The following is a 14,317-nucleotide window of genomic DNA, read 5'->3' as shown; positions in this document are numbered from 1 at the left end:
TTTGAGTAAAACAAAGACCTGGCATGCCCAGAAATTGTCTTCTTTCCAGATTAAAACGAAGTTTAAGGACCAAAAAGGAGTCCTTCAGCGAACCCACTGAGGCCACTTAGAATAGCCTCCTTTCCTTAAACTGCCAGAAAATCTCCACAAGTTGACCAGCAAAAGAGCAGGATTAGGATGCACACTGCACGGGAAAAGATCATATTGGAAGTCCTTTAATTAAATTAGCAGTAGGCCCCCAAACCTGGAAAAACCCAGCAAGTTTACGTGGCAGATTACACAGTGTCCACAAGGTGGCGATCTTCTGCATCTATTTGAAGAGGTTGGAGAGTTATCAGGTTTAACTAATTTTCAATATCAAATACATTATTGATTTTAAAAGTGTGCATTCATTTTAAAATGATGCAAGGAGAAGTGGTTTAACATGCAACCCTTCAAACTTACATTTCAATCCAATAGTGACATACTCTTGATGGAGGAATTAAGCGACACTTCCACATCAGACCCCAGAAAAAAAAAAAAAAAATGTGTTTGAGAAAGGGCTGTAGTCTTTGCGAAATGAAAAATGTCACTCAAAAAAAGTATCTTAAAAGCTTTCCGAGAAGTCGGGGTTTTTTTGAGAACCAGCAGGTGCAATTTGGTCATTAAAACATAAAAAAATCATCATCTGGTAAAATTTCCTTTTTATTGGTCTGTAGTCAGGATTAGAAAATGAAAAAGAGAAACTCTGGATAAACATATAACACCAGTGCTGTTCTGAACCCAAAACGACAGGCCTGCAGTGACCTTGCCAGACTTTTCCAATGGTCCGAGGCTGGGCTGCTTGGCTTAAAGTTGTGCTGTGGGAAGCTCTCTCTACTCAGACCCCCTGGCTTCCTCACCAGCTGCTGCCCCTCCTGAATTGTTGGGAGAAAGGCTCAGGTCCACACCAGCCAAGCTGCAGCTCTGCTGTAATTTCTGGGACCTCATATGAGACCAAGGCACCATTCCATAGGCATAGGCTAAACATGATAGCAAAGGCCTCTCTCTGGTCAGCAGGGAGTGAGGGACAGGGTTGCTGGTCACTTACTGGGCTTTGGGCCACATGAGTACACATTTGGGCACATGTAGTGCAGGGAGCAGTCCTGTTCAGAGCCTCACAATGAGGATGTCCCTGACACATCTGAACGTAGGAGCAATGTGTGTAGGGAGGTCCATAGAATGGGAGTATGGAGGGATACAAACCACCTCCTCACTTTCCAAGGGCACATGCGAAAGTTGGCCTCCCCTCCTACCCTCTCAGCTGGAAGAAGACACCCTGGAAGGCAATAGCACATCAATGAAGGACCACTGGGGGCCACCAGGACATAAAAGGTGGTGAGGGAACAGGACTCCACAGCTGGGCCTTCCTCTCTCTCACTTTTCTTTCTTTCTTCCATCGTGCTCTTCGTCAGGATAGGAAATCATGGCAGGGGGAAACTCTTGTCAAGAAGAAAGAGCTGAGAGGGCCACTTTCTTAGCAATTTGGAGAGTGCAGGAGAGATGCCTGAAAGAGGTCTCTTTATCTTTTATCTTCACAGAGGGCAAAGGCCTCGAGATCGTTTTTTGTTTGTTTGTTTTTGAGGGAGAGCCATTCTTTGGTTATTCTCTGCTTAGGCCCACTCACTGCCTGGAAAATCAGTGAAAGCTTCGGCAGAGAGGACAGGTCTCTACATAGAACAAGTGTGTCTCCAGAAATGTGTCCCCAGAGAACCTTCCCTGTGCTGCTAGGCAGCTGGAGGAGCTGCTTTTATGGCTGAGGAGGGGGGATACCTAAGAGACACTCCCTTAACAAGACCCTCTTTCCACTGCCTTATCCATGCAATCAAAGTCTGACAATTTTCTGATGAATGGGAGTGGATTTGCACAGATTCATCCACATTTTTCTCCTCTTGGTTCTCTGCACAACCGTCAGTATTGTCAGGTGGTCAGCCCAACCCAAAGAAAGCGAGGAAAGCTCTCAGGCTTGCAACCTGAGCCTCTTGGGCCCAGAGCTCTCAGAAGCTGCTCTGCCTGCCACCCTACCCCTCCTGACACACAACACACTCACTTGCAAGATAGTCGATTGGAAATGAATTTTGCCTTAAATGAGACATCTTTATAAGCATGGATGGTTAAACGGTAAAATAAAAAATAGAGACAATTTCCCTCCAAAATATTTAGCAATATTAAATTAAATATTTAATTTAAACTAATAATTAAATGCACTCTTCTCAAATCAAAGCAGCCCTTCCTAACTAATTGAGTTTCTTGTAATTAGATTTTTTTTAAGTCATTATTATTTTTTTTAAATAATGTTTCCTTTGGAAGCTGATGCTGGGTTGACTGGCAGTCACATTACCAGAATCTTAGACATTTTAATATCACTTTAGATAATTAGCTGTATTGCTTTAATTTCCAACTATAGTGACTTTGAGCTCCATCTGGCAGCTGTGTAGATATTAGTCTCACAGAAGACTTGCTGAACGGCCGATATGTTGAATGCTTTGGCAAGGCCACAGAATTACAATATAGAGTATAATCCTTGCTGTGCATACAGTAACTATATAATTTATTGTCTAAACTGGGACATTTCTGAGAATAAATAAGGCAGTGTTCATAATTACTCTAGGAAAACAGTTATAAACTGGGACTTTCTTACATATAGAGCAAAGTTTTTTCTTCAAAGCTATTTCACAGAAAGTAAGAATATGCACATATAAATATAGACATTACTCAAGTTCTCATGAAGTTTCTCATAGTCTAGGCCGGCATTTAAAGTTTCTCTCTCCCTTTTTGTGAACTACAAAATACTATTTAAGAAAGACATTCTGAAATGATTCAATCACTGCTAGTTTTGCATTTTTATAGAGGTTAACTACTGGAAATGAGTTGTAAAAAGGAAGCCTAGAAATTTGACACAGATTTCTATTCCTGGGGGCATTCCCTCAGAATTTCAGTTGTTGGATTTTGCAAACACTTAAAAAAGCAAAAAGTGGTTGTGCTGTCAACCTATAGGATGAATGGAAATTCCTATTGGTATGAAAGCTGTGGTTTGGAAGAAATTTTTCCCATGACATTATCATACGTGATTTCTAAAAGTGCTAATGTCAAACAACTGAGGCATGAAGATATGTGCTCTGGACAACTCAGTAAAATATTTAAGAAATTTGGCTGAAGGAGAATTGTGATGAAGGAGGCAATGAAAATGGAAAACATATGTGGAAACTGAATATGAGTGGAAAAAATTCTAAATTAAGCATCATTTTACATGATATATGATTTTTATATTAATACATAATTTAATTAACAAATTAAATATTATGAGTAGACACTTGAATATTTCATCCATATCCCTCTCTAAAAGTTTATATATTCAAATTGGCCAAAAACTTCCCTTTGGGTCTTCTTATGAGGAATCACCTTGTATTTGGTGTCAGCTCATATCCAGGCATATGCTGTAATCACTATATGGGTTTCTATTCTGTGTATATTTGTACCCAAGCATCCTGGGATTAAGGCTTGGAGAATGAGAGGTCCCCACGACCTCTTGTCTGGACAGAAAATTCATCAGGACTCCACGTGGTAGAAGAAAACATTGAGCCTGGGACGTGTGCCTTCTTTATCCTAAGTCCAGCTGGGATAAGAGATTATGAATACAAGCAGATCCTAAATGTTAGCAGATGACCATCAGGGTCTCTGCAAGCAAAGTCTCTCAGGGCTACACAGAATAGCCTGGAGTGGTTACTTTCCATCACATGTCTCTGAGGTGTCTCAGCCTAAGCCTTATCCTAGTTTGGTGGTCTCAGATGCATTTATCAAAAGCCAGCCATTGGTTGGATCTGGCAAGAAGGGTGTGTCGGCCTGGTCTCTTCAGCTCTCTCAGGAGCTTAGCATCTAGTTGGGGGTGGATAAGGTGTGCTCTTGTACTAACCAGCTCTGCAACTTCAGGCGAGTCCCTTAGAGAGTTAGATGAGTTATTTTCTGGAGCTGACTAGTCCTTTTATCTATGTGAATAAAAGGACAGTGAAAGGTTAACCTAAATGGTCCAGAAAATGAACACCTCAGAAGTAAAAAGAAACAAAACACCAGTGTGGCTGAAGTGCTTAGGGAAACCCTCTGGTTTCTTAAATTTTCATGAGGAAAGGATATTAGGCTTTCCTCATTTTAGTTTAGACTTTTAGTTTCATAGATTTGGGAGTAGGGAGTAAACTGAAGGTCAAGCAGGAGAATTCACTTACTTAAGGCCATACAGATACATAAAAGACCCTAAGAACCAAAGAAAATAATCTGGCCTACCAAACCTAAAGTAAGGTTGGCATGTTGAGTGGGCTGGAAAAAAAGGAAATCACATGTTTCCGGTGGCCTTCCTCTTAAATTTGATGACTCCATTCTCTTGATTTGGCCATTTAGAAGAACGTCAGAGATTTGGAGGTGCTAGGAGTAAGCTTAGGATGGGTGAAGGAGTGCAGAACTGGGACCCTGGGTATTGGAGCATCTCCAGGACCACTGCAGGCACTTGGCTGACCCAGCTATCTTCTAACAAGAATCTGAAGCATCAGCCAGTGTCCATTTGGGAGGCTCACAACTTTGACACTCCTCATTCTCCAAATTGCTCTAGTTACCTTTTTGGTTGGTAACCCTTAGAGTGAGATAACCAGTTACATGAACTTCTTTGTAGAACACACACAAACCACAACGATGCCATCAAAAGGCGATGAGCTAAAACTGAGAAAACAGGTTCCATGTCTGTCCCCATCCAGGTGGCTCTAGTTCCTATACTTTGGGTTTTCCTTAAAACTAGAGTCCCTGGGTTGGGTAAAATGCTTGCTTGCTTGCTTTAGAAAACATGTCTCTCTTGTTTGAAGCCAGGGTTTTGGAATTCAATCATGAGCGTGATCATCACAATTATCACCTGGAAAGCCTACCTTGAGGGCCCCCTCCCTGTGCTTTGTGCTCATCACACGGAATGCACACCTTTGACAGCTGAATATTGCGTTGATTTCTAGGCAGCACATTTCATGAGGGATATGAGAAACCAGAAAGCTCCCAGGAGAGAGTTGCCAGGATGGTACAGGATGTGGAAACTATGATATAAAAACAAACAAACAAACAAACAAAAAAAAACAGGCAAGAGAACTGAGGACCTCCAGTCTGGAGAAGAGAACCCTAATTTAAAAATTGAAAGCTAGCAGCTGCCAAGAACACAGAATTGGGAGCTGACATTGCTCAGTTGGGCTTTGTGGAAAGAAGAACTTAATAAAACTTAGAGCCATTCCAAAACTTAGAGTATTGGAATGGGCTGGAATGAGGTCATGAACACCCTGTCATCAGAAGTGTTCATGGAGAGACAGGGTAAGCGTCTTTCAGGATGCCATATTGGGGAACCCTCCAAAGGTCACTTGCAGTGAAAGACTCTGAATTTAAACTGGGGATACAAATAGATGGATGACAAAGCACTCACTTTTGTAGGACCCACAACTTTCCAGAAGAAAGGATGCCTAAGTGAAAATTTAAGTAACAATGTAGAAAAGTACATGACAGACCAGAGGAGATGCCGAGACCTGCAGGTGGAGAGGGAAGTGGTAAACTTGAAAGGCTTCTTTAGGAGGTGGGATATGAGGTGGGTGCTGAAAGGTAACTGGGACTCAGGTAAGCGGTGAGGGAGATTCCAGGGATGCCGCTGGGGCTACAGGGAACACTGTGAACTAACGATTTTGCTAGAACAAGTAGTATGCCTAGGATAGGGAGAAGGGTTTGTGAGGAGAGGGCTTACGGAGAAGAGTAGAGACCCCCATAAAGGCCAGATTCTGAAAACCCTTGAAAGCCAGGTGGTTGGAGTCAATCCTCTACTAGTACTTGAGTTGCTAAGTACCTTTCAGATTCGACAGTCAGTGCCGGCTTCGTTGTGCAGGGGCCTCAGAGAGTCCAAATGTTAGTCAGGGCAAAAAGCAAGTAATATCATAGCATTTTTCCTGACCTCTTTCATCACTGAAGGCTCCAGCCCTAACAGGTTTTTAAGGGAAATAGTACATTCTTTTGGCATTTGCCAGTATCAGCCTACCCCACCCCTAAACCCTCAAAGCCCACTGTATAATTACCCCCAGGAGGCCAGAGTTCATTTAGAACAGCAAGTGTAGGCAACACCCAGCTATTAGAACTCAAATTTCAGAGCTCTCTCTAAATTCTGGCCTGAAGCGTTTTGGAGATGGGAGGGGGCCCCAAAGGTGGGGGCCTTTTTTGAGGTTGATATTTCCTGCCTGAAATGAAGGCGTGTGGTTTCTGAGGTTGGCCTGGGCAGGCTGTGTTCCTGAAGTGAGGGGTGTAGTTCCCTCCCAGGGAGGCCCTGTCTCCTCAGCGCTGGCCACGGGCCTGCCCCTGGCCTCCTCACAGCCTCAGAGGCACATACTCGCCTGTTGTTCCTCGTTTTGCATTTAGCTGGGCATCTTGGGAGGGAAGCTCAGGTGAGACTCAGGGATGCTTCTGTGCCCTGCTACACCAGATGGGAGGGGCAGTTCACACAGGGAGTGCGGAAGGGGAGCTCTTCCAGAAGGGATCTTCCAGTGGGCCTGTGAGCAGCCTGTTTCCTGAGAGAAGGAGTAGAAGCTGAGAAGTGGGCAGTCCAGCTGTCGGTCTCCACGTAGGGTGATTCCTCAACCAAGACATTGGCACTAACCACCTTGCTCTATACAAGAGCTGCTTGCAGATAGCTGCCCCACATGTTCTAATGTAAGGGGCCCCGGCAGCCCCTCCATAACTTCCACATTAGCCTACTCTGAGGTTTAAAATGCTACCATTAGGATGAATTCACTGGATTTTAGCATCAATCGCACCCTGAGGGTCTCTTTAAAAATGCAATTTTACTAGGATGCAATAAATTAATCTATTGGCTCATTCCTCCCTGATAAGAGGAGTGCACTGCCCTGAAGGCATTAACGTTAGGAGTTGGAGAAGGCAGCCCACGATACCTAAGTGTTTTGAATTGAGAGAGCAAAGAGCCCCAAAGGCCACATTTACTTCCTTCAGAATATGCCATGGGCAAACACAGACCCCCGTCAAGCAGCATCTCCTGGCTCTGGGGACTTAGAGCCCAGGATAAGGCTCAATCCTCTAAAACGGATGTTTGTTTGTTTTTTAATTTATTTTTCAATTACAGTTGACATACAATATTATATTAGTTTCAGGTGGACTACATAGCAAGTAGATGTGTATATACCTTATGAAGCGATCGCCCTGATAAGTCTAGAACTCATCTGTCATAAAATTTGACGCCCAGCTTTATGTTCAGTCTCTTCAGGAGGAAAGAACCGAGGAATCCAGAGTGTGACCATGATGATCAGTTTCACCCTTCCAACCTTGACCTGCCTTGCCTGGTGTTCTTGCATTCCTCTTTCCCACCAGGGCCTTTGTCTTTGAAGTTGGCTGGAGACTCTGGAGTCTGTTCTCTTTGGGGAGGAGGTGTGTTTTCACGGAGCAGACACAGCATTCAGCAGGGCGTGGAAAGTTCTCCATTCCTGTCCCAGTCCAGAAGCCAACTCCTGGGACCATCATGCATAGAGTAAAGGTTTCTGCTCAGATGTTTTTCAGAGAGAGAGAAACCATCCAGCAGGTGTCAGTAAGTTCTAAGATGTGCAGAAAGCCCGGCTTGACAATCAATCATGCTCTTTTCTAAACTAGCTTAGTATGTAAGACCCGCAGAGGGGATGTGACTGACCCAGAGAGGCATGAAGAGGAGAGCAAGGAGGGAAAAGAGAAGTCCATTTCTTTGCAGAGAACTGAGATTTGTCGTGTGTCTAAGGAATCTAGGAAGTCTGTGCTATAGAGCCCAGGCTGCGAAATGCATGGTGATTGACAAGGCAGAGATTGTGAGGCACTAGACCGCAGGTCATTCTGTCTATCTCACTGCCACAGGGCACAGTACAGTTCTGGCCTTACCTAGGTACAACCTGTTCAAACCAGCCTTAGGTTTCTTATTCAGCTGGAATGAGGCCTAAACTGAGGAAACTGTGAAGGGCCTAGGCACTGTCAGTCCAGCCTGGCAGTCCCCATTCTCCAAGAAGGTGACCTTCTACCACACAAAATTGTGCACATTGAAAGCCATAGAGCTTATAGCTTGGATTGGGGCCCCATTTCTGGCTTGTCATCAGGCTGGGTTCTAGAAGAGGTGAGGCAGAGGTGTGGAAAAGAGCTTTTTACCTAACTATATCCTCTTTGTTTGATCAGCACTTATTGAGAGGCTGCTACTTTCAAGTGCAGCGTTGGAAACCACAGCGGTTACGAAGACATACAACATCAGGTGCCTAAGTTGAAGGGGATCAGCATCTAAAATGGACTCTGGTATTCACAGTTTGTGGATCAGCATACTATTCCATCCCTATTGTGTTTTGCTGGTCCCAGTCAGAGAAACTCCTCCCTTATTTTATAGGATCTTGATCGGATTATAAATAGAGCACCAAACCCCCTTACCCTACGGATGGGATTGTGACCTAGGTGGCTAATCAGAGTCTATGCTGGCATCACTATATGGGTGTTCTCTGTTTCTTCAGCCAAAGGAATGATGGGGGTGGAGGGGAGGAGTAGAAGAGTGAAAAAGGGGACGGGGAATAAAAAAAGGAAAATAGTGCTTAAAAAAAAAAAACTTGCCTAGTGTCACATTGCCAGTAAGTGGTAGACTTGGAGTTTGAATGCATGCAGTCTCCCTTGAGAAAGCACAAGTGCTTAACCAATATGTTCATCTCTGGCAAATGCTATTTCTTTCAGTTCTTTAATGGGTCATCATCTACCTGCTTTCTGGTCTTTGCACTAACCGTTCCCTCTTCCTAATACACTCTCCACCTTGCCTGGCTAGCTGTACTCCTTCATCAGATCTCAGCTAAAACATTACCTCCTCTAGGAAGTCTTCCCTGATAGAAAACAAAAACAAAAACAAAAATGAAGCAAACGATGAAACTAATCCAAAAATTGGTGCTATGTGACTGCCAAACTGTTTCACATTATCTAAAAACCAGCCTAAAATTCCCCAGGGAAGGGGGCTGACTGATCCCATGATGTTCTTATTTTAAGAGAGATGCGGTTGTTCAAATACTCAGGCACTGATACGCGTTTCCCTCGGATAAGCAGCTGTTATTATTACAAGCTCCTTGGAAAGGGAAGGTCTAGGAAGTTGAGTTTCACATTAAGCCTGGGTTAATGAGTTCTGAAGGACAAGGCCTGGGTCAAATAATTGAGCTGCAGTTTTCAAGCACTTGGAGGTGCTGTTGTTGCTCTGACGGATGAGTCTCTTGGGCTGTAGGAGAAGCATCTTGAACAAAAACCCTGCAAGAAACCAGGCTCACAAGCTTGGAAAGTAAAAGTGATCATGAAAAAAAGCCAAACACCAGCTTCGCTTCTTTCATCTGAGATAGTAGATATGTTATCATTAGAGAAGGGCTAGGGAAAGTACTTGCTGAGTTTCTTGAGCCATTCTCCAAGATTCATGATGTCACACATTCTGTTATTAAAGTTATATTTTGTGTTTTGCAGTTTTCTTCTTCCGGGTCTAACAAAGTCTTTCCACTTGAGCCTGGGATGCAAATATTCAGCCCAGTCACCACTGCTCTGCTCCCATATGGGAAGTAGAGATATCACAAACTCTTGCTGAGTCCAGGGGCTGCCTTATAAGTGACCTCAATACAAAGCCCTTGGCCTTGGAACTCATTACCAATCCATTAGTGTTGGCTCGCTGTGTGTCATGCAAGATGAAAGCTATTTTCTGGCATAAACTATAACCAGTCCTGCAAGTTTATGTTAAGACCCTGAGCAGAAATTCTGCTCGCTCTTATCTGTTCATAAGCTGGTGTAAGGCTCAGAGAAACACAGGACTTCAAAATCAATCAACTATAGATTCTGACACTGATGCTGTGAATATAAATGTTTATGGAAAGGTGAATGAAGATAAGACCAGTTACTTCTAAGTACTCAGTACGTCATTTTCCTGTCCCTGTGGACAGAAGATAAATATTCATTGAATGAATCAAAGAATGGTGATGAGTTGAAAAGGGTACAGTCAAAATTACACATTTCCAAATGTGTTTTGCTTTTAACTTATAGGTCCCAGACAGTCAAGGAGACCCAAGGTCAGCTGTATGTTCTTTAAAAATAGGTGATATCGCCAACAAAACACTAGCTCAGTGCAAAGACTGCGCTGAGCTGAGAAAGTTTCCTATCTTCAAGCTCATGTATTTTCTGGAATCTTAGATTCATTCTTATTGCAGGGCCAACCAGGGTCTAATTTGACATAGAGGATAGAAATGTAACAATCCTAATAAGGGGGGGGGTATATTCATTTCCTAGAGCTATTATAATAGAGTACCACAAACTGGGTGGCTCAAAATAGTAGAAATTTATCATTGTATAGTTCTGAAGGCTGAAAATCTAAAATCGAGGTGTGGGGAGGGTTGGTTCCGCCTGAGGGCTGTGTTCACTGCCTCTCTCCCAGCTTCTAGTGACATTCAGGGATTGACGGCTGGCAATCTCTGACGTTCTTTGACTTGTAAATACATCTCTCCAGTCTCTACCTCCATTTTCACATGGTGTTCTCTATCTGTGTCTATCTTCACATGGCTATCTTTTTATAAGTACACCAGTAATATTGGATTAGGGGCCCACACTACTCCTGTATGACCTCATCTTATAACCCTATTACATCTGCAACAACCCTTTTTCCAAATAAGGTTATATTCTGAGGCACTGGGGATTGGAATTTTGACATATTTGTGTGTGTGTGTTGGGGGGGGGGGAAGACACAGTCCAACCCATAATAGGGGATAAGAAATTATTTGACCCCATCAAATAATGAACATTGCCAAAGCATATAAGGTAACATCTTAGGTAGGTTTGATTGGTGGTGGCAGGTTCATGGGGCCTTTGAAAGAAACATTCAATACTGTGTCCACAGTAGATAGAAGTATTTCTGTTCTGTTACTTTTCCGTCTCAGCTCTGATTAGAATGTCAACAATCACTTAAAAGATAAAGGCTGTATATCCCATCACCAACTCCCAGAATCATCTTATTTTTAGTTTCCCTAATTTGAAGATGCCAGAAACACATCTTTCAGTATTTCCATCAATAACACTAGTTTTCTGTATCTTGTTCAGGTGGTTTTTCTTTCTGGGGCTTTCTATCTACCAGATTTTCAATGTGGCTTCAATACACGTAGAAACAGAAAAAATATTCCACAGACGTTAAAATGATGTGAGGCTGATTTGTTAAAAGGGTTGTGTCTTTAGGATAAGTGGATACCAAGATCATTGATTTCAAAGAACTGGATTGATAACCCCATTTTGATTGCACCAATAATGGGGATAACCAAAGTCATGATACTTTGTAACGTGCATCTGCTAGTGTGCTTGTAATTTTTCACTGGGCAGATGCTGGAATGGTATATTTTGTATTATGCAGCAACACTAGACAGGCAGCTAATATTTTTTCCAGTTCAGTTATTCATATCTCAGTACTGCTGTAGAAAGAATTCATTTTGTTCCTTTCACTACAGAGAAAGGAAAGAGTTTATGCTACTATTCACCACTGAGCTGTAACAGCCTTTGGCTAATGCCCAACTGCAAAACCACACTGGGAGAGAATTTTTTACTCTCTGCTTTCTGACCTCCCCAAAGACATCACTGTCAAGTGTGGGCATTAAACATTCTATTGCGGGTTTCTATAGATGGCAGGGAAGAAGACAGAGCTGTATGTGCCCAATACTTAGATTAGTTTTAACTTGATCCCTGGGGACCAGGTCACCCATGCATAGTCTATACCATAGGTTCCATTGGGGCATCCATGATTTTCCCCAGGGAGGAAATACCTTCCCTTGAGAGCCACAGGCCTGCATACTGCACTGAGGAGATCTAATCCATGTTGGCTGGTTGCACGGAGATACGCTCTGTTCCCAATTAAATCAGTTATCTGGGCAATCTTCATAATTAACAGCAGAAGACTTAAGCTATCAGGATTAGCTATAGCAAAAATATTTGGGCATGTGGATGAAGCCCCAGTTGCTCTGTGGTGTCTGAGGCTAGGACAAGGAAGGGAGCTGAGTGCACAATGGGGCCAGCTGTCTCAGTTAGCAATCGGCTCTAAGGAAATGGCAGAAAGGGCTTTTGCCTAGAAGCCAGGAGGCAGTGCTTCTGCTTGACCTCTGGCATTAGCAAGTTGTGTCACGTTCAGTACGGTCCTTCACCTCAGAATGACTTATCTCTAGATTTGCAAAATGAAGAAGGCATGAAGCCAGATGGTTGCAGCTAGCATTTAAAAAGCAAAGGCTATCAGGCACTATAGTAAGCATTATTTTACTTAATCCTCATAACCAATCTTTTCTAAAAACAAGGCACAGAGAGAATAAATAACTTGCCCAACGTCACACGACTAGACATTTTCAAAGACCAGCAGATCTCTTAAGCTTCCTCTTGACTATAATTTTAATGGCCATTGCTGAGAGTCAATTGGAAGACTCTGTCTTAGCTGAGACTTAGGTTAATTTAGATTTTTGCTACTCAAAGTGCATGGACTAACAGCATGGGCATCACTGGCAATTTTTTTGGAAATTCAGCATCTCCGATTCCAAACTTATTAATCAGAACCTGCATCAACCATATACCAAAGTGATTCGTGTACTTATGAAAGTTTGAGAGGCACTGACCAAAGGCCAGTCAAATTGGAACCATGGCCAAGTATTTATGTTTTCTGTCACCTCTGGTAAGCTCTGAAGGCCCTACTGAGGTGTCAGGAGAGGGGGCTTCCTTCCTGGAGTGAGTTCTAAGCCATTTGCCCAGTGCAACGTTCTGTGTTTCATCTTTGAATTTCTTACCCAAGCCATATGCTCCCGACTCTTTGCTCCATTTCCAAAGTAAAGCTTCCAGTAACTGGAAGAGATCTTTGTGGGCTGACCACAGGGGGGAGGCCATTATGAATGGATTAATGTTTGTGCAGAATGAAATTCTCCAATGTCCTACTGCAGGCAGGAGAAATTGCTATTCTAACTCTCCCACTGGCTTCCCTCCTTTATTTAACCACGATTCTACACAAAAGTGTTCTATGGAAAGATAATTGGATTTCCAACCCTATTTGTTCAAAACTCACTTAACATTATAACGGCCGTAGTTATATTGTTTGTGTCAACTTATCAGTAGTAAAGTACCAATTTCTGAACAAATATCTAGATTTTTGTACATACATCTAATGATACCAAAGCAGGAAGGGGAAAAGAAACCAGAAATAGAAATCTGTTAATAAAAATAGGAGCCACATATGCTTTGCTGTGCTGGGCTTCCATGTGCTGGGTAAGTTTAGGTTTCCGCTATCTGAATGCTGTTTTTATCTTACCTATGTATGCATTCACATAGTGTTTAATCACTGTGATACTTTTGGCAAATGGGCCACTGAAAGAAGAAGAATATAGTCTTTTGTATTCGACTGAAGTGCCAATTTCATTCAATCTAAAATGAATTAAACATATACTTTAATCTAATGGTGATTATCTCTCCCTCAGAATGGAGGCTGCCACAGAACCCTGCTACATGAAAACGCAAGAGGTTCCCCTCACACATTTTTAGGGCAAAAGTTGAGTGTGTGTGTGTGTGTATGTGTGTGTTTCTAAGGATTTCTGTGATTCCATTAAGTTGTTGGATAGAGGTGTTTCATCTTTTCAGAGATACAACAGTGGCTTTTCCCTCGGACAGACAAAGTAGAAGCCACCACTTGCTATCTGAAACAAAGAGCAGAGAGCATCATTTGCTAAGCACGAGTCAACCGTGTTTGTAAGCCACAATTTCTCCGAAGAAAGCAAATGACTGCTCTTTTGTGGGGTTTGGAGAAGCATAGCGCTCCGATATTAGTGGCCTCTCAGAAGCAGGGGTGGCCAGCGATTTGGCTAACCTGCTGCCGTGGAAAGCCTTGCTGAAGGGGAGCTGCTGCTGATTGGCTGGCTTTCAGAAGCATGGTTAGCATTTCAAAGTGGTCATTCATTGATTGATAAGGGTTTAAAACCTGATGTGATAGTTACCTGTTGCTATGTTTAAAGCCCAGCCTTTCTTTCTTGAATTTGGAGTTTGACACTTTTGTGCTCACCTCCTGCTCCTACCGGTTATCTTAGGCAGCCTGTGTATTCACCGTGGGATGAAATATTAGGGAGCATACTCTTTTTTGTTTGTTTGTTTTGTTTTTTAATTTTATTGGGGAATAGCCATGGTCATTGGTTATACATTGCTTTCATGCTACAATGGCATAGTTGACTCTTTTAAGGAGGGCCCAGCTCACAGTGGTCCATCCTAGGATCGAACC

This window comes from Hipposideros armiger, unplaced genomic scaffold (assembly GCF_001890085.2).
Source record: "Hipposideros armiger isolate ML-2016 unplaced genomic scaffold, ASM189008v1 scaffold_30, whole genome shotgun sequence".
Lineage (NCBI taxonomy): Eukaryota > Metazoa > Chordata > Mammalia > Chiroptera > Hipposideridae > Hipposideros > Hipposideros armiger.
Note: the sequence above shows the minus strand (reverse complement) of the source record.